The 24,672-nt window shown below is 34.8% G+C and overlaps 1 long non-coding RNA gene across 1 annotated transcript; it reads right to left on the bottom strand.

The window, feature by feature from the left end:
- Positions 1 to 17,672: 17,672 nt before the first annotated feature.
- LOC128222026 (uncharacterized) lies at positions 17,673 to 18,952 on the bottom strand. The gene is made up of 3 exons (XR_008259054.1): positions 18,838 to 18,952; positions 18,396 to 18,465; positions 17,673 to 17,744 (listed from the first exon to the last, which is right to left on the bottom strand). It is a non-coding gene; the product is annotated as an uncharacterized LOC128222026 (long non-coding RNA).
- Positions 18,953 to 24,672: the final 5,720 nt, after the last annotated feature.

Genomic DNA, 24,672 nt, shown 5'->3' with positions numbered 1-24,672 from the left:
TCATACAGGACCAAAATGTTATTTATATCAATGTATTAGTCAAAACCTTTAAAGATTGACACAGCAATAGTAGTAACAAATATTGCCACAAAATTTGATGTTGTTTGTGCAGCACTATTGCAGTTATCAGTGTTGCAATAGCAGGCTTCCCCTTCTAATGGGGTCCCTGAAATTTTCTCACAGCCATTGACTCTTTGGTTTCGCCGCAGTCTCTAATTTGTTCTGAAAGAAAACAAATGCACTGCAAATAATCCCATCATTTGTTATGCTATTATTTCGATGCGTGTGTTATCTGTTTATGGTATTTAACACTTCGTGGGGATAATGCGAAAATGTTCTAAGTGACATTAAATAAAGAAGAAGATAGAACATTTTCGCTTTCACCACTCGACTTGTGCCTACTATATCATTATAGTTTTTATTGTATTATTGATATGAGCAGAACAGAACAGAACACAGTTTATTTCCACACATAACATCACATATAAATACATCAATGAAGTAGACTATGATAGTCCATGATCATTATTTCCATTATTTAACACTTTCTTGGATGTTTATACATGTTTTTTTAACTAGTTGAGATATTTAACAGTAACGAAAAAGAAGCAAATGTTAATCACAAAAATTATTACAAACAAATTCTTATTACAACTATATAACGGCTGGTACTAAAACATATACTAATCATGTATCATGTAAAGTAATTCTTTCTCCGAGCAAATGCTTTATACACAACACTAGAAAGATTCTTAAACAAATCAGTATGATCAGTATTCAGCAATTCCATGGTTTCAAACATATTTGGATTAGTACGATAATATCTAGGAATGTATTTTAGATCTAATATTTGTATATGTGATGAGAGATACGACACCTGCGTTTCCAAAGCTAAAGATTTTGTCAGGGATATTATTCTAAGCAACATGGCATCAACTCGTTAAAAGCATTCTCCATTTCCGAATCGTTTGAATTGCGAGTTAATTGTTTTGAATTAGGAGTTGTCAAACGGACGCGGTGTGAGATGTGGCAACAGACGATATCCACAAAAAGGGTTTTCACAATGTCTAATTTTAAAATCATGTTTTTTTCATCAATTATGGCCACCAAAACTCAAGATGGGGCGCCATCTTTAAAAATACATTTATACATAGTAGACTAACTCTGTACTGAATACACAAAAGTGCAAAAACATTTGAGATTTGTTGTATAATTTTCTAGTTTTTAATGCTCAATAGTATTATGCTCAGTGTAAGGACCTTCTCATGGCATATTCAAAATAGTTTAAAAGGGCTTAGGGGTTGCCAACATGTGATCTTTTAGGCATGATAATACTTAATTACAGCTGAACATGAGCTGGTATGGCTTTGAATGGGCTTTAAGGTAGCCGAAGTGTGATCTAATCAACACTTAGAAGGCTTAATGAGAGTAACTCATAGGTTTAAACATTGAATAGGGTTTATGGTTATCAAATAATGTGGTCCTTTAGTTTTAGTTACAGCTGCAATTGGTGTTGATTAGGCTTTTTAGTTGTCACATTTGGTCGATTTGACAATCTAAATTGATAATCAGGGTACCGCATGTGTTGCTTTGCTATGTATTATGGTCTTTTTGAATCTAATGAGACTTAGTAAGAGCTGCATAGGGGTTTGTTGGGATATCAATGGACTTTATATTTGCAAAACTGTTTTCTTTGGCACCATGAAGGCGTTGGATGTGAGTCGAGAGGCTCACAATTGTTTTATATACATAATATTTTGGTGCAATTTACTGCCTTCAAAAGGTTGTTTCCCCTTGCGAAAAAATGTCCATTTCTCCAACAATGATAAATTCAGATTATGTTATTTGATAACAAAGCAATGAATTTCTTAAAAAGTAAACAAAATATTGACAAGACTAACTCTTTCACAGAATAATGTATGCGTAAGTAGGCGAAAATATGTCATTTACCATTATATTTTCTATTTTGTTCTGTGTTTGTATTTTCCCAATCAGTTCTTTTTTCCCAATTTGCAAAGCATAGGCGGTATACATATTTCCAAAAATAATTCACTGTCAAGCTATGAAATTCGAGGACAAAATCAAGCACAGAGGACGTGTATGTCACTAACTAACATGTACATATCAAAATGTACGTGTCCGCCTATTTCACTCAAGAGGTGATGGGATCGATCCCCACCAGAGGTACTTTCTCATGCCTCTCAAAAACGACAGTACTGGTGCTTACAAAGGAAACGGACTTAAGAGTGATTATATTAGCTATCAGCTTTCGTCGAAATCGAGCATTACAATTATAGAATTATTACATAAAAGAAATTCAAAACAAACCTCCACCTCAGTCAGCATGTTTCTTGTCTATGGTCCATTTCCTGCAGTGTCCGATACACTCGGTGATCGTAATATTGGTGCCATTAACCGGATCCTTACAGTTCGGAGTATACCTAGAGTTGCATTGGTAACAACACACAGCATCCACCGGAAGAGCTAAATTAAAAGCAACGTTAATTGATAGGTTAGGAGTTTCGATGAAATTGCATCGGTAACATTGGACTGAGCCCACCGGTTGAGCTAATAAATGAAGTTGGGCAAATGCAAAGGATCGCCTCAGTTTGAAGTTTCAAAGAAGTCGCACAGGTACGCGCGCTCTGTGCCCACCGGCTGAGCTAATAAACAAGGTTTGACAAATGGATAGGACCGCCTTGTTTAAAGTTTCAATATAGTCGCATTTGTAACCGCGCTCTGTGCCCACTGGTTAATCTAAACATAAAGTTGGGCAAATGGATAGGATCGCCTCAGTTAAAAGTGTCATTAAAGTCGCATTGGTAACAGCTCTCTGCGCCCACCGATTGAGCTAAAAATGAAATTGGGCAAATGGATAGGATCGCCACAGTTTAAAGTTTTAATGAGGTCGCATTGGTAACCGCGCTCTGCGCCCTCCGGTTAGGCTAAAAATAAAGTTGGGCAAATAGATAGAATCGCCTCAGTTTAAAGTTTCAATGAAGTCGCATTGGTAACCGTGTTCTGTGCCCACTGGTTGAGCTAATAGATAAAGTTGGGCAAATGGATAGGATCGCCTCAGTTTAAAGTTTTAATGAAGTCCCATTGGTAACCGCGCTCTGGTTAAGCTTATAAAAAAGTTGGAAGCTCTGTATAAACCCATAAATCTAAAACATGAGGTAGGGCAAATAAACATGATTACCGCAGTTTAAAGTTTCAATGAAGTCGCATTACTTTCAGCGGACGGCTTCCACCGAATAAGCTAAAAACAATACTTAGGTTGATGCAACGCATCAAAGACGCCGCTATTATTTTGAAACATGACTAAAAGGAGCAGATGCATTTTACCAGCAAACCCAGTCTGAGGTACATGAATACAAGGATTTTAGTCATTGAATGAATTCGGACTTTCAGCTGAAGGTCACCACGACCTTGACTCTTAACGTAAGAATAGTTAGGGAGCTGGCATGTTAAAGGTCTACCAAGTTAAAGGTCTCTAGGCCTAAGCGTTTTCAATTATTGATAGAAAAGTGCGTTTTTAAGCTTATGATCTTAAAGACCTTGACTTTTGACCCGCTGACCACAAAAGCATTAGGGTTCATCTGCTGATTATGACAAACCTGCCTTGAACGTAGTTTGAGGTCCTTTGGCCATAATGTTTTTCATATATTGATCGGAAATCGATTTTCAGTAACTGTAATTCTACCAATGATGAACTTAAGTTTAATTTGAGTGAATAGTGGAAAATCTATACTCTTCCAATTTATAAGGGGAATGATAATAAAAACTGAGTTGGTATTCATTAAACATTTTAAGTTTATTACCATAACATTATATGTATATCATACAATTAATAAAAATAAATAAAAATCAGATATTATTTAGTTATTATATCAAGTGACCAGTGGAATACTTAACCTACGAAAATGATTTAAAGCTGCACTCTCACAGATTGACCATTTTAACAACTTTTTTTTATTTTTTGTCTTGGAAAGAGCAAATTATTGCGTAAATATGTGCGAACCAATGATTTAAGATTGCTGACAAAAAATCAGATCGTAGATTTTTATATTTTCGATCAAAAATTAATGTTTAATGTTTTCATAACAAGTTGCATGTTGTTGTTTTTTATCAAAAATTAGCAATAATGATATTCAAAATAAAGTTCAAATGATTGTATACCAACAATAAGCAAGAATTCAATGGTCTGAACAAACAAACGGCAATGTTTTTAGAGGAATGTTAGAAGTACAACAGGGCCCGTATTACAGAAGCATCCTAAAATTTAAAGATATTTTAAATCAATCAGAAAAATATTGGTCCAAAATAATATAAGAACTCAATATGTTTTAAATGCTTTAGCATAGAAATAAAAGTAATATTCATCTATTTATATATACATATACATATAATTTAACCATAAATATCCTTTTTGTTTAAAGTCTAAGTCCCATTTAGTAATGTAAATTTATCGAAACGTATGCATATCCAAATGACTTCTGTTAATCCTTTTAACACGTTTTAAATGGTTTATCAAAAAATGCATTCATCGTATTAACACACATGCCATAAAACCGACTGTATAGTTGAAATTTAGCGCGCACAACGTCATAAGGAAATTCGCATATCACGTGACTTTCTGAATTCTAAGATTAACATATTGGTTTATGTTCAAATAATGTTCATATTTTAACTAAGAAGTCATTCGATTAAATAGTTTTAAACAAAATAATAATACTTACACTGTAATTTTCATAATACAATTCAATTTAAAGCTGCATTCTATCAATTTAAAAAAGGGAGGAAATAAGACAATGAAACGGCAATGATTATTGCAAAGTTAGATTACGTACCGTTTCTACATTATAGAATTCATTATGTTATATGTAAAGAATTGAATTTTCAATTTTGCCCATTTATTAAAAAATCAAATTATTTAAAATTGCAAAACATCCTCCGAAACTTTTTTCTAAGCGTTGATGTATCTGGCTCTACGGTTCGTAAACAAAGCAATAAAAAAACCTTAGCGTACGAGTTTGCATTAAATATGTCCAAAGGTCTGTAATAACGGTATAAGACATAAGGTTTCTGCATCTTGGTGTTGTTTTTTTTTTTTTTTTTGTTTTTTTGTCAATATTGTATTATACAATAATGATGTTGGCTGCTCCATTTGGATCACGTTACCCTCCATGGTACAACATTGAAACCTATTCAACACTGACGTCGATAGGGCAAATAAATAAGATTTAAAGTTTCAATTTAGTTGCATTGGTAACAGCGGACTGCGCCAACCGGAGGATTTAATAATAAAAGTAGAGCAAATGAATAGTATCGTCACGGTTCAAAGCTTTTATAAGGCCAAACAACCATTTTTTTGTTTTATTTAACAACCTTAAACAACAAGGTAGTAGGTTTTTATATGTGTTAAGTGTTTTTGGTTGAGCTTTGTCTGAATATCAAGGTTACATTTAAAACAATCGGTCAGTGTCGATGGTAAAGTGCACATGTGTAACAAACATAACTTTTGAGTGATAAACCTTTAACTACTTACTAAGCTATGCATATACGAAAAATATGAATTCCTGATAACAAGATTACAACCGTGTATTTAAAAGCTGAAACGCAAAATTATTAAATGACTGGTGAGTGCGAAAAAAGTTAATGTGATCTACTTTCGTTTTATAACACGACCTCCAATTTGTGTTTGCAAATTCAGATTTCGCAAACTCAAGTACCCTTTAAATACGGTGTAATCGAATACCTATAATTTAGTTAGAATGCTTCATTAAGGTATGATTTTGGTGTATTTTGTTTGCGAAATGTTTTTGGAAGTTTGTCTAATTGACCTATCAACTTCGGGCCCCAGCGTGTTTTTTGTAGAAAAACACTTGGTTTTTCACTCTCCCGCGGGATTTTTCTCCCGTTTTTTAAAAGCTGGGGAAAAATCCCGCGGGGTTTCAATAATACAAGATTCAAGTTATTTTAGCTCAAAACAACATCTTATATCAAAAGACGCATTATGCTTCGACACCGGAAGTGAAATAACGCGAAACAAAAAAAAAACGCTTTTCAGTACGGGTTTTTTCTCCTGCGGGATAACATTCCTACATTTTAGCTAAAAAAGAAATCAATTCAAGCCTTATGTATTTGAGATTGTATACATTACTTTAATGTCATTACTACTTTGAATGACTATTCTAGAGTCATTTCTTTCATTTGAGAAATCCATTAATTTAATGCATATTTTACTGAAGACAAAAACAGCAAAAATCAGGAATGCTATTTTACGAAAATAACAACAACAAAGCCATTTCAATTTCAATTTCCAGCGGTTGGATGTTGTTTAGGAAGTGAAATTGTTTTACATATTTATATTGAGTCAATAGTATTAAGTTAACATGTGTTTTTAATAAAAAAAAAATTTTATTTCAGATTTTAATAATTAGTTGTATGTAACCGTCGGCATCGTCGATATACAGACGTTATATCCATCAGTTATCTTCCAGTTGATTCCCACCCAGACACACATTAAAGGGACTTAGACACCAGATGACAAGATCCAAAAAAAAAGATATTCAATATTACCTCAATGCAAGCATAGCCGAATCAATACCAATTATTACGAGACTGATAAATATCATTTAATGTGTTTAAAAGATTTCATCACTGTCTCTCTCAGACAAGTAATCGTTAAAAAATAGCACATAATGATTTTCCAGTTTATTAGTATTAGCATATCTACTTTTAGCAAGTAAAAGTCACATGATCGGTACAGATAAATACATGAACTCTATTTCTAAATTTACTTCGATTTACATGGTAGACAAAGCGAGTTAATTTCGACTTTGAATATATGATTTCATAAGTAAGTAAGATTCAGTGCACTGTACACTATTGAAACATAACAATTTGATGATAAATTTTGACAATTTTCACATTTTCTAGCAATGTAGAATCTTGAGTCCGGTCCCTTTATTATCAGATTCTGCGAAATAATTGCTTTTAAACAATTGGAAGAGCTGCATGGTGAACTGAATACAGTAGTTTAATGAATTCCATCCACTAGCCGAATAAAGGATGAACACACATTTTGAACACACATTTTAAAACCACATATCAGAAGTTTTGGAGAGCAATATGTCAGCAAATTTATGTGAAAAACAGTATTGAGAAATAAACAAGATTATTTTTAAATGTTTTTTCAATGATACATGGCGATCAACAACTTATTATAAAAATCATACTTAAAAAAAAACTTTTAACTATTTATTAAAGCTGCACTCTCACAGATTGAACCTTTGACAACTTTTTTTATTTTTTTGTCTTGGAACGAGCCATAATTTTCGAAATTCCATAGAAAACAGTTAAATAAGACTGCTGAAAAATTAGATTGCAGATCTTTATATTTCAGTTTCAAATTGATGTCTTATGCATTTTTCTTAAAACGTTAATAAAACATTGATTTTCAAACAGAAATATGAAAGTCCGAAATTTGATATTTTGGCAGCAATCTTTAACACTGGTTTGCAGAATTTACGCAAAAATGCTCTTTCCAAGACAAAAAATATAAAAGTTGTAAAAATTGTTTATCTGTGAGAGTGCAGCTTTAACTGTCCATTTAAAATTTGCCAGTACAAATTTACTTTGATATTAGAATAATACTGTTATATATTTATAAATCAAATATAAAAACAATATTCTAAGTTCTAAATTGATAATAACTTTAAAAATTGAAAAAACGAATAAAGAAACATAAGCTCAAAATATGCAAATAAGCTGCACACTCACAGATTTACAGTTTTGACAGCTGTTCTATTTTTTTTGTCTTAAATGAGCACATTTCTACATTATTTTTTGCTAATCAGACTGCTGACAAAAGATCAGATTTATAGATTTCCGTTCGAAAATTTATGTGTAATGGCATACAATATCACTTCTTGAACTTAAATAAGGAAGTATGCAGTCTTTTGACACTATTTTTCATGCATTTTCGCATAAATTGGCTCTTTCCAAGCCAAAAAATAAAGACGTTTTTAACACGTTCAATCTGTGAGAGTGCAGCTTTAAGTCAATGTTAATCTTAGGGTCATAAATCATTGACTAAATTCACTCTTTTGGTCATTAATCAGATTAGCTGTACATATTATTCTCAGATTCAATTAGTCCGACCAATATTAACAGCCTAGTTTCAGTCTAGCAAATTAATTCAACACAAGTTGTTTAATTCTTCTGAGAGTGACAAACAATTAAAAACCCACATGCATGAAAACTATTTTCGATATATGAAAAAATACACAAAAAATAGATTCAATAATAAAAGAAATATGCATCCTTAAATATATATTGCATATAAACAATTAATTATCTTTTATAAAGTTAACCTGAGTTACAATGTTTTATCTAAAATTGTTGCCATTTATATTTAATAGTTATATAATTATCATGTTTATCAAACAAACCAATAAAATGTCATTAAATATTTGAGATAAGCACAGGCTGACACAAGAACTAAATATTAAAGTCACAGTTGACAAGGCAAACAGTTCCTACCATATATATATATTTATATATATTTCTTGTGTCAGCCTGTGCTTAAGTAGACATACCTAGTAATCTTTTCTAAATGGAAAAACACGAAATAACTGCTATTAATAAATCATTTGTAAACTATGTGGATCATCAGTTAGTAATTTTCAATGCATTAATTGTACACATCGATACCAAGTTTATGTCAGGTTTCTATAAAAAAAAGATTTTTTTCTTTTTCATTTTTAACTGAGTACAGCCCCTTTAAAATGTACCTTATAATGTCTGTGACTTATCAAATATTTAATAGTAATGGTCTGCAACCAAGATTTGTTTGAAATATCAAGGTTTCAAACTGCATAGTGTATGCGATTGGAAGGCTAATCTTGAAAGCTCCCTTAGTATAATTTTTAAAAATAACATTGACCCTGCAAGGTACTCATATTTGGATGATTCATAAATATTTGCACAGTTATTAATGTATAATTGCATTTAATGATACAGGTTACCTTTTTCAAATCTGTGATTTAGATTGCAAAGTATAACTTATATAAATAGATATATATTCTTAACTTCTAATAAGTAATTAGTTAATTTGTCAACTGCGCACCAAAACCCTGAATCTGAATGTATACGCAAGCTTATGCATCAGTCAATTGTAACCATGCACCCCCTCCCCCTGGTCCAGGGAATAGCGGGACTTTTACTTTCGGTCCAGCCAACCCAAGCTAAAATCCCCGCCCTGCGGAGATGATCTGATGGCAAAGTCCCCACCAAATCCCCCCAGCACCCAAGGGACATTAGGTTAAGCCACATCCACACTGTATTTTCCACGAAGACCCGGCACTGCGGGGTCACCCATTACCCCCGGATGTGGGGCCCGTGGTTACGATTGACTAGTGCATACTGATCCATATTGATCCAATATCATGCCAAGACGATTTTTGGTCTGACATCGCCAGGTAAGTTACTATTAGGCATAAAAAAGCCTGGACAGCATTTGAGAAAGACTGTTGTGAGGTTAAATCTTCATTACTTTACTATACAGCATTGGGTGATAAGGGAACTTTATTGAATATGTTGATTTTCATTTTGTTCCCTAAATGCCACAAGCCAGACGATTTATACAAGTTCAATTCTTTCTCCACAATTTTCAGCACTGCATTTTTAAAAAAACCTTCAAAAGTTACATTTGTAAATTATTTAGCCAACTACCTTTCCCTCAAATATTTCACAAATTTATATTGATATATCAACAATGCATCACCATACTGTATCTCTGACTGATTATTGATTTTCATTCTTGGCTAGGAAACAAAAAGTGAGCTCAAATCATCAGAAAAAGAACTTGTAATTTATGCACCAGTCAAATGTAACCACGCCCCGCCCCCAGGTCTGGGGAATACTTTGACTTTCAGTCCAACCAATCCCCTATAAAATCCCTGCCCTGCCCTGCGGGAACGAACTGATGGTAAAATCCCTGCCAAATAACCTCGCACCCCAGGGATCTTAGGTAAGGATAATTTCCCGCTATATTTTGCGGGAAGGTAAAACCACCGCAATCATCAGGGACTGCGAACACCTGAAAGGTGAAAACACTGCCCTTTTCCCTAGTTTACCCCGAAGGGGGTGGTAACAATTAACTGGTGCATTACAAGAGTGGAAATCAAAAGTGAGCAGGCAAGATTGTTTAACAAATGTCGATGGTTTATCACAATGTCATTGAACAAAATGTACTTTCACTGAGAATGGCTCCAAGACTTTTCTATGCACATAGGTAAACACTCATCATATTCATAAGCCAGATACTGTGCACATATTCATACATTTGGCTTCATTTAGAATGAAACTTCATAAATAATTATGCTCATATTTGATATTTCTTTATCTCCATTTTGCAAAATTGAAATCACATGATTTTATCAAACGAACTTGTATTGCTTGAAATTCTACGTGTCAAATTAAACATGCTACCCACGGTAAGATGACAATAAATCCGTTTGATGGTGGTAATCATTCAATGGCGACTTTATTGATAAATTTCTTAAATAAAACACGTATAAAATTCACATCATCAGCATCCGGAAGTAATGATAACATGTACATGTGTGAATCATACGGCCGCTCTGATCAGAGTGAATGAGTCAATACAGTAGACTGGTACCCGAATTTACTTTTCCTCAAAAACACATGTTATAACGTTATACAGGTTTGCGGCATATGGTTTTATTTCACATTAATAGTATTTAAACAATCAATACCAAAAATCATGCTGTATTTAAAATAAAGTGCTAAGTGCCATGCAATGATTAGTTAAAAAATAAACTTTGCATTTGAAAAGAAAATGTCACGGAAACATGCAAATTATGTCGGAAAAAAGAACAGCCCTGTTAATAAATTAATACCAACATTCTATACAAAGGATAACAATACTTTTTTTAAAACCAAATATCCTGGTTGTTTACTACTTAGACCGCACGCTTGTTTCGGTTTACATACCCACAAGACATTTCGAATGCGCGACGGGCACCGTGGTTAGCTAATACTGGTCTCTTTTCGGATAAAAGAGAAAGCGGCTACCAGTCTATCAATAAAGAGCATTAAACGGAAAAATGTCGATGCGTACTTTTCCAATATGTTCATATTCTTATTGCATTTAATCTGACCGTATGCAAGAACATTAATGTAGATAACACGATTAACTCACTCGCTACGTATCCATTTCTTGTGCTTCATTAAAAGAACATACAATTAGCTTGTCTTGTTAGGAGAACTATTTTTATTGGATGTTTTCATTGTAATCAGTTCTGGTACTACTTTGATTATTCAAATTCGCTAACGGCAATCCAATCAAAATACTGCGTATGAATACATTACGTCAGTGAACCCCCAGATACGGCTTGAGAATGCAGATCGCGTGTTTACTGCTATGAACTAGGACACAAGTGCCCTAGTCTTAAAACTACATCAGCCAACCTCAAATAAGGCCGACCAACTGAGTTATCTGTCAGTAGGGACTGAAAAACAAATTGTGTCAGAGAGCGGGTTCGAACCCGCGTCGCCAAAATTGAAGTTCAGCGTCTTCCATACTGAGCTATTAAGGCATACTCTAATCGGGTGACATAATTAAACTATAAACCTACCTTGGTAATATCACGTGATAACACCGACTAGCCAATCACGCATAAGGAATGCCTGGTACCTGGTAGACATACCCAGTAAACCTTTTTAATAAAAAAAATACGAAATAACTGCGTAAATTAAATACATTGTAAACTATGTGGTACTTCAGTTGTTAAGTGTCAATGCATTGTACACATCGATGCCAAGTTGATGTCATTTTTCGACAATTTTCTTTTTTTCCGCTATTTTATCATCTGTGAGACAGCCCCTTTAATGGTACATGTACATTACCATGACAGTCACGCCGATGGGAATACTTATTTAGGGATGGACATTACAACATTGACAAAATAGAATTTAGTTACCCTGACATGTACTTAACATTGAATCGCTACAAAATTGGGGACATTTATTCAGGGTGATGGACATAACATTGACATACACTATTGTAATAGAATTTCTGCCATGAACTTTGAAAAGACGCACACCATGAGGATAGTTCAATACAGGGACAAACATAATGTTCATTGACATACACTATAGTAATGGTTATTCTGACATGAACATTGCAGAGACAGCCATGGGGAGACTTATTTAGGGAAATAACATAATGACATACAATTATATATAGTAATTAGTTATCCTGATATGTACTTTACACAGAATCGCTTCATGGTGACTGAGTTACTCTGCGACGGACATTACATTTACATACACTATACTAATAGTATTTCTGACATGAATATTGCAAAGACACACACCAGACACCCTTAGGGAGACTTATTTAGGGACAGACATAACACTGATATACAATACAGTAATTAAATATCCTGTTGTGTACTTTACATAGAATCCCTACATGGGGACAGTTAATCAGGGACGGACATTACATTGACATACACTATAGAAATAGTAATTCTGAAATGAACATTGCAAAGACACACACTATGGGGAAAGTTTATCAGGGACCGTCACACTAAATTGACATACACTATATAGAAATAGTTATTCTGAAATTTATGACCATTGCAAAGACATACCCCATGGGGACAGTTCATAAGGGACGGACATTACCTTGACATACACTATAAAAATAATTATTCTGAAATGAAAATTGTAAAGACTCACACCATGGGGACATTTCAGGGAAGGACATTTCATTGACATACATTATAGTAATATTAAATAGTTATTTTGACATTAACATTTTAAGACAAGCGCCATGAGGACAGTTATTCAGGGACGGATGTTACATATTGACACACACTATAGTAATAGTTATTCTTACATGAACATTGCAAAGACACACACCATGAGGAGACTTATTTATGGAAAGACATCACACTTGACAATAACTATATCCTAATAGTTATCCTGACATTTACTTTACATAGAATTGAACTATTGGGACAGTTATTCAGGGACAAACATACATTGACTAAATGACATTCACTATAGTAATAGTAATACTGACATGTACACACCCAATGGTGACAGTTATTCAGGGACAGACATTACATTGACACACATTCCAGAAATTGGTATTCTGAAATGTACCTTACAAAGAATCTCACCATGAGGACAGTTATTCAGGGACATTACAATTACATACAATATAGTAAAAATAGTTATTCTAATATGTACTTAACAAAAAATGACACTTAGTGACATTTATTCAGGGACGGACATTACATTTGACTTTCAATATAGTAATAATCATAATAGTCATTCTAAAATGTATGGTACATTACAAAGACACGTGCCATGGGGTCAGTTATTCAAGGAAGGACATTACACTGACATATACTATAGTAAGACTTATAAGGACAAGTACAATGAAGAGATACACCCCATGGGAACAGTTACTCACGGACGGACATTACATTCATGTATACAACATACAAATTAATAATTCTGAGGACAGGTACATTGAAAGTAATCACATCTTGGAAACAGTTATTTAGACCGACATAACAGTGACATATACTAATAGTAATAGTTATAAGGACATTTACATGGAACCATAGGCCTAACCTAGGGTCGTTGGGTGCTGTATCATTTGGCAGGGATTTTACCGGCAGTTTGTCCCCAAAGGACAAGGATTTTACCCGGGCTTGGCTGGACAGAAAGTCAAAGTCCCCGCTATTCTGCGGACCTGGGGAGGCTGTGAATACCGGAAGCCTTACCGAGGGTCCTTTGGATACAGACATTTGGCAGGAATTTTACCGGCCGTTCGTCCCCGCAGGAATAGGATTTTACCCGGGCTTGGCTGGACAGAAAGTCAAAGTCCACGCTAGTCTCAAGACCTGGGGAGGCCGTGATTACAGGAAGCCTTACCTAGTGTCCTTGGGGTGCGGGATCATTTAGCAGGGATTTAACGGCAGGTCGTCCCCGCAGGACAAGGATTTTACCCAGGCTTGGCTGGACAGAAAGTCAAAGTCCCCGCTATTCTCCGGACTTGGGGAGGCTGTGATAACCAAGGCCGGGGGTATACCCGGGATAGCCGGGGAAATGGGCCTTTGCCCGGGCTTGGCTTGACAGAAAGTCAAAAATGTCCCCGCTATTCCCATGACCGGGGGGGGGGGGCGTGTTTACAACTGACTGGTGCATAACCAAGAGTTGTCCTACTTCTTAGCCACAGGCGCAAATCACATAATCAAAAATCTGCCTTATATATGGGATATGTATTTAAGATATTCTTATCAAAAATGTTTGTGTCAAGTAGATCTACCTGTGTTCTTAGCTGATACATATTCAACAAGCCACACGAAAATGCAAATGAATAAAATATATGACTTACCATGGACGTTTGGGATATATCCATTTTGCAAAACTTAGTGTCATTCAGTCATTCTGATTCATCGTTCTGCAAAGCTCGATGATTTTGTTTATCTTCTATGAAAGACGAAATAATGCGTCTGACACATTCGTAATTTTCCAGGGGCAATACTAAAAGGCTGACCAGATGGCTGCCCATATAGATATAGAGGGAAAAGGCGTACCAGGCCAGAAAAGGCTGACTAGGAAAATAAAATAGAATTGAAAAGATGTTTTAAATAAATATAACTTTTATGTTTTAATAAGTATATATTCATTAAGAGTATTGTATTTTTATATGTTTTTTTTATCGAATAATTCAATAATTCAAGTCGATGCGATACATTCTATTTCATTATTTTATTAAATTATCAATTTATAGATAACAATTGATATAAATATGTACAGCTTTGCATAACTTTGTATAGCTCTGTAAATATGAGTAATTGAAATAAACGAAACAAAACCCTCAAATAAAATGACTTTCATGGTAGCAGTTGCATGGGTTTGGTGAATGTGTGAGAAGTTCACGCGATATTATTGAAGTTGTTCATTGTTATAACTTATCGTAATTAAGTGGATTTAATATTTAAATAATTAATATAATTATGGACTTTGCTAGAAAAATGTATGTTTACAACTTGTGAAAAATTGTTCTACTTCAAACAAACATAAGGTGTTTGAAGTTTGCGCATTCGTAATTGATCAAATTTAATTAGAAGATAAATCTCTTTAATCTGTTGTATAGTCTTGTTTTATTCGTGAATTACCAATACAGGATATGCAAACTGTTGTTTGTGAGAAATTGATATTAGTATATATTTCATGGTTCCTATATTATTATAACCTAAAAAGAAATCCCTCACTTGATAATTTAATTTTATATAGGTCTTTGGAAACAGAAGTTAAGAGGGTGATTTTAAGGGTCAAAACTCAGAATTGGAAAGATTTCGGTGAATCTGCTAGGTTAAATAAGTCAAATAGTAAGGATTTTTGAACAAGGTTCACAGAATAAAAGGTCATTCTACCTGCCCTGTACCACTACTTAAATACAGAGACAAAATTGCTAAAAATCCCCTTGAAAAGGCTCAATTTTTAATAAAACATTACAAATCCATATCTAGTGATAGTAATCTTCCACCTGAAACTTTGGCATTCCAAACACGGTTCGAGAAAGAACATAAAGATATTTTAAACGAGCCAGGGGACAACTCAACACCACTAAATTTACCTTTCTCATTTAGTGAGCTAAGGTCAGCCATTGTTAGCAGGAGAAAGTCCGCCACCGGGGCTGATAGAATATCCTATCTGATGTTTGCCGGATGCAACCCTTCAAATCTGGCTGCATCTGTATAACATGGTCTGGCGGGGTGGGGTGGTTCCTTCCGAGTGGAAAACAGCCCATGTTGTGCCTCTTCCAAAGCCTGGAAAAGACAAAAGCGACCATAAGTCATACAGGCCCATTAGTCTAACATCTCATGCGGGCAAACTTCTCGAAATCATGGTTAAAAACAGACTTGAGCACGTGCTTGAATCCAATGGAATTCTTAACCGCTTCCAATCCGGGTATCGGAAAGGACGGAGCACATTGGATCAGCTTTGTCGTCTACAACACGATGTCACATATGCCAAAAATAGAAGTCGCTATGTCCTTGCTATTTTTCTGGATTAACAGGCTGCGTTTGATTTGACATGGCATTTTGGAGTACTCCAAAAGCTGCGGAAATATGGCATAACTGGTAACAGTTTTCACTATCTCAGAGCTTTTCTAGAGGGCAGAAAGATCATGGTCAGAGTTAGGGGAGAGATCTCGGATCCCGCAGAACTATCACGGGGAACGCCCCAGGGTCTGTGATCTCCCCCATTCTTTTCTCAATCATTATCAAAGAACTCCCTGAACTAATAAAAAATTCAGGTATGGTTATTAGCCAGTTTGCCGATGACTCCGGCACATGGCGAATGGGGTCCAACTTGAAAGACCTGAAAATAAGAGCACAAAAAGGTCTGGACTCCATTTGGAATTGGTCCATAGATTGGGGCTTCAAAATTCCAACATCAAAAACTGTAGCCATGCTGTTTGGCAACAATCCAAGGCAAACCGTGGATGTATTTTTAGGAGGTCAAAAGATCATCTTAGAAAAAGTTGTACGTTTTTTAGGCCTTTATCTTGACCCACGTCTCTCATTTGTACAACATTTTAAGATCATAAAAGAAAGATGTGAAAAGGACTTAAATCTAATGAGAATGTTATGTGGAACAGATTTTGGGTCAGACAAACACAGTCTACTGGTCATATATATGTCCTTAATACGTTCAAAAATAGACTATGGTGCTCAAGTCTATGCTAATGCCTCGCCAAACAGTCTTAAGATCTTGGAAAATATACAAAATAAAGCCCTTCGAATAGCTCTGTGAGCCCTTCCCTGTACCCCTGCATGCATGCTCGAGGAAGAGGCGGGGATACTTCCCTTGACCCCGCGGAGGAGACAACAAATCATTAACTTCTGGGCTAGGGTACAGTCCCGGAAAATAGGTAACCCTGTAAGTGACCTCTTTTGGACCGGCTTCTTTATCAAGGCAAAATATGACAAGGGTAAACATAGAGCGATGCCTTTTGGCGCTTACACCCAAAGCATTGTTGAGGAGGCCGGGCTCAAAGATGTAAGTGTGGCAGACCTGAGGCCGTCTAAGGTTCCTCCGTGGACCCTCCAGGACCCTTCAGTTTACATTTCTATCTCTAAAAAATTAACGAAATCAGACTTGCCGCACCTCGTCAAAGCTGAAACTCTCTCTCATATTGATCAAAATTATGCTGAGCATTTAAAAATTTACACAGATGGATCCAAAAACCCAGAAACCTTTTATATTCCATCCAAAAATATCAAAAATATTAAAAGACTCAGCAACCATCTCTCCATATGTTCGGCTGAACTTTTGGCAATGCACTGGACTGGGTTATCAGTAACAAGCCCATACATAATGCTATCCTCTCAGACTCGCTATCATCATTGCAGTCTATACAAAATAGAGGTAGCAGCTCCAGACCTGATTTGATAAAAGACATTTTGGAACAAAATAATAAGTGTCTGGAGAAAACTTAAAGGTTACCATGGTATGGGTCCCAGCTCATGTCGGCCTGAAGGGGAATGAAATGGTTGACGGGCTTGCAAAGGAGGGTCTCAGGCGTGTGGAGGTGAATGATCCGGTCTCTCTTGCACCCACAGAGGTCTATTCACTAGTCCACCGGCACGTCATAAATGAATGGCGGTCGGCGAGGACACCTAAAACATACATTAATACATTTGATAGGACCTCTGTGAGTCTCCAGCCTCCAAATAAATATTCTAATTTCTTTAGAATTGATAAATGCATAACGAGGCTGAGACTGGGCACATCACTTCTCCCAGGAAGTGCTGGGAAATATATTCTCAAAAGTGATCCTAACTGTGCTCGGTGTGGAGTGACCTGTGACCCTTCCCACATTCTGTTACACTGTGACACTTACAGGGGCCAGAGGGCAGAACTTAGGGCAGCCCTAACTTTTTCTGGTTTGGATTATAATATAAACAATATTCTAAACCCAAGCAAGGCTGCCCAAAGGTCTGTCTTCAGGTCACTTGCCAAAATCCTGGTTGACTGCCAGATAACCGACAAAATTTAGACATAATATACAATGTGTTGTATATCATAATATACAATATGTAACATTATCTTTAATTATATTTTTATTTTTATTTATAAAGGTCGGTTGTCTGGAAGCTGTCGGCACTTTTAATAAATTGCCCCATAACTGGATTAAGCATTCTCTATTAGATACTGTCATGAACAGTCTACTTTATATGTTGTTCATTTTTGAACATCATATATATATAATCTAAGCTATTATTTACATTTTTAATTTATATTTTATCTTATTTAATTATTAATGTTACCCCTTTTACCGGCAGCTTTATCCTACCCAGGTCAGGTGTCGGGAAGGTTCCGTTCAGTACCCCAAGACTCCTAGCAAAAATAACATTTAATTATCTATCATAAATTGAAAAACTAAGTGAATAATACAAGGCCTAGCCAAATATTCTTAGTAACAAATTATACCGGTTGGAAATTAGTAACAAAACTAAATCTTAAAAGCTTAAATAGTAGCCTTACAATTTTGTTTACTATAATCTTTATAGTATTCACCGTGGGAAACACATTCCAACGGTCACGTGATTATCATTGATCAAGTTTATTTATACTCTCGATCGTGAGAAATACCTATCGATCAGTAGTATATATCGTAGTCATATAATTGTGCACACTCTGACCCGTATAAATACTACTAGTGGTGTGTGTTTTATTTAACAATCATTGCGAATTTAACGGTAAAATTACCCTTCGATAGTCCGTCTGTTTAATCCTCCGCCATTGAGTGAATTTGTCACGTGACACTTTCCTCCCACATGGTATCTCCTTCAATGGAGAGTATTCAAGTAGCCTAAATCATGGCACCTGGCGAACTCGTTCTTTTCTCTATCCCGGGGTAGGAAAAATAGTAATACTGAACGGAGCCACCCCTGTAGAATAGCACAAGCATTCACATTTAATTCTTTTTCAAGCATTAAACCCCATACATTTATGGGAAGAAGGGCTTCGGGGAGTTTGTTTATATGTTGTTTTAATAATTCACCAGCCGTTGTATATTATCAATTTACCGTTCCTCCGGGATGAGAATCCTTTTTATGTGAATAATGTATATAACATTTTAAATTATTATATAATATTTTAACAGTGGCCCTGAAAAGGATCGTTTTCTTTCTTATAGTTAGTAAAGTCTTTCTTTATGCCAGTATTAAACTACCATCCGGAAACGGTTCTATTATTAATAGCGATATTTTAAATACACCCTGGAGGATCAACCAATCTCTATTTTATTTCATAATTTAATCAATCCTTGGCAACGCTTTCACATATTGTAACACCATAGGATGGAGTCTTAAGCTGGGAATTGTTATATTCTCCATCCTGGTTTGCCTGGTTACACAGCGATACTAGTCCAAAAAAATTAAAATAAAAAGAACAACAACAACAACAGTTGGACACTTATATAACACACTTTTCTTTATCTTATTTTATTTTTTTTTTATTGAATTTCGCTGTTGTATTATAAACAAGAAGAAAAAATGAATTCACTCAAAGGAAAAAAAAATATCCAGGCAAACGCACTGAGGCATAGTCCTCAGTGCAAACCAGCATATACCGCCCCCATCTCTGATGGGGGTGGTTTAGGAAACTAACTAGTGAGAAATCTGTCATTTATAAAAATAAATAAAATTTCTCACTAGCTAGTTGTTATAATGCCAAGGATACGTTGTATATATAAACACTTACTATTGTAAAGAATTTTAAAATTTAGACATCTTTTTGAAATGTAGGCTGTGCCTAAAATGTTTGTATAGGATAAATTATAGCATAATTTCTATGATGTATTTGAAGTGTTTGATTTTAATGCGTATATGATAGATTATTAAGATATTATTTAAATATTGAATTTTTAACCAGAGATTTGTACATACTGTGTAGGAATATTTATATATATACAGTCCAAAGCACCCACGCTACGATTAAAGACGAGATGTTTTAAATGTTATTAAATCTGTAGAAATACTGTAAAACGTAGCGTGCTCGCCGAATTGGTATAACCCGATGGCGAGGGTAAATAAGCTCACCCCCCTCCCCTAATTATTATTTTAGACTTCGCTGAAAAGTGAAAAACATATATTGCTCTAGATATTTAATAAATTGTGTGATTTGGATCTATGTGATTTTGATTATAATATTACGTGAACTTGTGTTTAGTTTATTCAAGTACTTGTGTTCATTTATAGACAGTTTAGTTTTTGTGAATTTAACCTTTGACTTTATTTTTTTGAACATTTTCATTATGGTTTAATAGTTGGACATTCTCAGACAAAATACTTAGATGGTTTAACTCAGTACCCAGTGTTCTCTTACTCTGGATTTACCGTGCGCAAATTCCAGGAGAAAAGTCTAGAGTTCTATGAGTTGGTGCCACACAAGTCGGTAAGTTATGTAGTGGAATTAAATATTGTATTATTTGACAATCAGGTATGCTAGATATATGACTTACTTAAAAAATGTCAGTTACTATTTGGTTATTTTAATGTTTGTTCTTAAAAATGTTTAATGTGAATTATCTCACATAATTACGGCTATTTTAATGAATTATGAATTCAGGTATATTTAATATGATAACTTGACAATTGAATGCAAATAAAAAACGAAACTGATCATGAACGAATTATAACTCACGTGGTTTTGAATGGTGTAGACACTGAAAATGTGGCTGTGGACTTTTCAGACATTTTAAAGGTTTATAAATAGTTTTTCAAATAAAAAGTGGATAAATAAGGTACTTACATAATTCATTAATGTCACAGAAAATAAAATTTAAAAAAGTAAATCTAAAAGTGTTAATTTAAGGAAAGAAAAGAGAAAAGTGACCAATATTGGACAATGTATATAGCACGAAGAATCCGAGACGTAAGTGGACAACCAATGACAGAAAATGGTCAGTCAGTAAAGACAGTAAAGTCGGACTCAACCTTCACCTACGAAAATATCAACAGTTCGTATTATCAGCTTAGCATGGCATATCCACCTACACCCTACGGCCTCCCTCACCCCGGTTTCGGACATAGTTCGCCACCTGGCTCCCCATTTGGGATAGGGGGAACACTTCAACCGCCATGGGCTACGGAACTCCTCCGGAATTTAAAGGAAATTAAAGCCAAGGTTAAGTCTCTTGAAAAGATAGAAAAGACAGTAAATTCCATCAACACAAAACTAGCTGATTTGGAGTGACATTGATAAGAGGGTCACATAAACTGAAAATGCGGCTGTTTTCATAGATGCCAAATTCGAGGAAAACAATGCAGCGTTTATACAAACAAAAGCGTATGTTAAAACCTTAAAAGATTCCTGCTCATCTCTTGAATCAAAACTGAAAACCATGAGCGATGACAAGGAAAAAACCTGAAAATAAACTGCTGGATCTCGAAATGAAATCAATGAAAGACAATCTTGTGTTCTATGGTGTACAGGAAGCAGGACCTGGTCAACAGGAGGACTGTAAAGCATCGGTGAACAAAGTTATTCGCGATACATTACAGATCAGCGACGATATCCTGCTGGACAGCGCATACCGCCCCTCGCGACGCGGCCAAGGCGGCCGGCATCGCCCTATAGTGGTAAAGTTCCACTACAGCCATCAGCGGGAGTAGGTGCGTAGAACATCATTTGACCATGATAAGCAACAGGCCCTTAAACAACAGAACTTCGGCATCGGCGTCCAACACCCCAGGGATATTCATGAGGCCCAGAAGCCACTGTATGACGTTATGAGACAGGCCAAAAACGCGGGCAAGGACGTGAAATTTGTCGGAAAGGACTTATTCATAAATGGTAGACTCTACAAACCCGGCAATGTAAATGGACTCAAACGGAAGTTAGGGGACGAAGACTTCATTTCACAGTTAAAAACATTTGACATAGTATTTCTTAGTGAAACCTGGATACCTAGTATAAATAGTTTAAATTTAGGATTATATGGGTTTGAGGATGTACATATATTTGGACAAAAATCGAAACATATAAAATCTGGGCGATATAGCGGGGGTATTTCGTTTTATTATAAAACTTGTTTAAAGGACCGAAACAAAATTGTTGATAAAAATGAACATGGAAATTTCTGGATTAAGATTGACAAGTGTATCTTTTCATATGATACAGATGCTTATATTTGCCATGCATATAGACCACCAAATAACACCAGATGCTTTAATATCGATAACGATGAATTTGATTTTTTCGAACATTTAGAATCAGATATTGTAAAATACGATAATCTAGGAAATGTTTTATCACTGGCGATTTTAATAGCCGCACTGCAAACGATTATGATTTTATTCACTTTGACAAATACTTGGATGAGAACCAACCTTTTATTTACAAACAAGATAGTATTTTACGTAGATGTAGTAAAGATAAAGTCACTGATACGTGCGGGAGGCTCTTACTACAGTTGTGTCACGTGACTGGTCTGCTAATAGCCAATGGTCGGCTTGAAAATGATATAATAGGAGAGTTCACTTTTTGTTGCAGTAGGGGAGAAAGTGTAGTGGATTATCTTCTTTTAAAATATGAAACTTTTGATAAAATAGAAAACTGTATGGTTAACAACTTTACTGAATTTTCTGACCACGCATGCCTGTCATTCTCACTTAAGATAAGCAATAATATAACGGATAATTATTTCGAAAATATAACAAGCTCTAAAAATAATGAACCATGCATTTTGTTCGATTTAGAAAAAGTGGATTTTTTTCAAGGTCAATTATCAAATAAAAATGATTTATTACGACAGTTGACTTCAAAAATAGATAATGAGAATATAGAAAAAAGTGTCGAAGATTTCACGCAAATGTTATCATCGGTAGCAGTTGATGTTTTCGGCAAACGCAAGAAAAAAGGCCCCGACAAAAATATACACACACGCATAAATAAGCCATGGTTTAATGAAAAATGTTTCACTGACAAAAAAGATTTTAAATTAAAGATAAATACTTATAACCGCAATAAAAATGAAATAAATAGAAACGCATTCGTAGAAGCACGGACAAAATATAACCGAAGAAAAAAGAAAGTTATGTTTGCTTATAAGATAAAAGAAAATTTTGGAAAATCATTAATAAAGGCAAGGATAATAAAAAGGGAATTAAATCAGACTCATTGACTAAAGAGGACTTATTTAAAAAAATTAAAGACTTGTGTGATTTAGACGAAATTGATGCCGAAGAAAATTTCGACCTAAATAATAATTCTAATAATACTAATGATCATATCTTATATGCCGAAATCTCTGTAATTGAAATAAAAACAGCCATATTGTCTCAAAATAATAATAAAGCCCCGGGTATCGATAAACTACCAGTTGAAATTTTTAAATGCTCGGTTGATATAATACTTCCTTTCTTAAAAGCCATGTACAATCGTATATTTCATACTCATGAATACCCCCAGTCATGGGGAAAGGGAATCATTTCCCCCGTTTTTAAAAAGGTGATATAAACGATGCTAAAAATTATAGGGGAATCACACTGACAAACATCGTAGCAAAAATATACTTTTAAATAGATTAATGTTATGGTCAAAGGAGCACGACAAATTAACAGAAAACCAGTTTTGATTCCAAAGAGGCAAATCAATATCAGATTGTATATTTATCTTACACTCGGTTATATCGAAAACGCTCAGTGAAAAAGAAAAACTTTATTGTGTTTTTATAGATTATCAGCAATTTTTTGACCGCATTGATCACTCTCTTCTTTGGCAAAAACTGCTAAATGAAAACATCAGTACTCATTTTGTTTTAGCGTTGAAAGCAATGTATAACTCTGTGAAATCGTGCGTTAAGTTCAAGTCCGAGTTTTCTCCCTTTTTCAATTATTCATCTGGCGTCAAACAGGGCGATCCTAGTTCTCTATTATTAGCAATGTTTTTTATAAACGATCTTATAGAAAAATATAAACTCTAACCTGTCTGGTATTATTTCCTTGGAAGATATCAAGCTTTTTATTTTATGCTGACGACATGGTACTATTCGCAAAATCGTATGAAAGTTTAAATGTAATGTTGGAAAATGTTGAAACATACTGTAACACATGGGGATTGAAGATAAACGTAGGCAAAACTAAAGCAATGATATTTGAAAACGGAAGATCAACGCACGTAGATTTATCAATTTATAATGCACCAATTGAAGTTGTTCAATCATTTAAATATCTTGGTATACATCTATTCAAAAATGGAAATTTCCTAAGATCTCAAAAACTAATCGTGGGATCGATATTAAATTTTTGCTCTGAGATATGGGTATTACATCCAGCCACGGATCGCGAATAAATACACACTAGATGTCTACGAAGCATGTGAGGTGTAAAAAAAGTCTACTAATCTAATTGCTCTTTACGGAGAATTGGGCAGAGCCCCATTATATGTATATCGAAAATTTAACATGATAAAATACTGGAAAAAAGTTTTATCTTTAAAAGAATCTTCGATAGTAAAAAAGATGTACAATACACTTAAAAACGATGACATCAACAATAAAACTTGGGTCTCTGAAGTAAAACTCATCCTAAATGAACA

Source organism: Mya arenaria, chromosome 16, assembly GCF_026914265.1.
Source record: "Mya arenaria isolate MELC-2E11 chromosome 16, ASM2691426v1".
NCBI classification, from domain to species: domain Eukaryota; kingdom Metazoa; phylum Mollusca; class Bivalvia; order Myida; family Myidae; genus Mya; species Mya arenaria.
The sequence above is the reverse complement of the archived record's forward strand: the minus strand, read 5'-3'. Positions and strand labels throughout refer to the sequence as shown.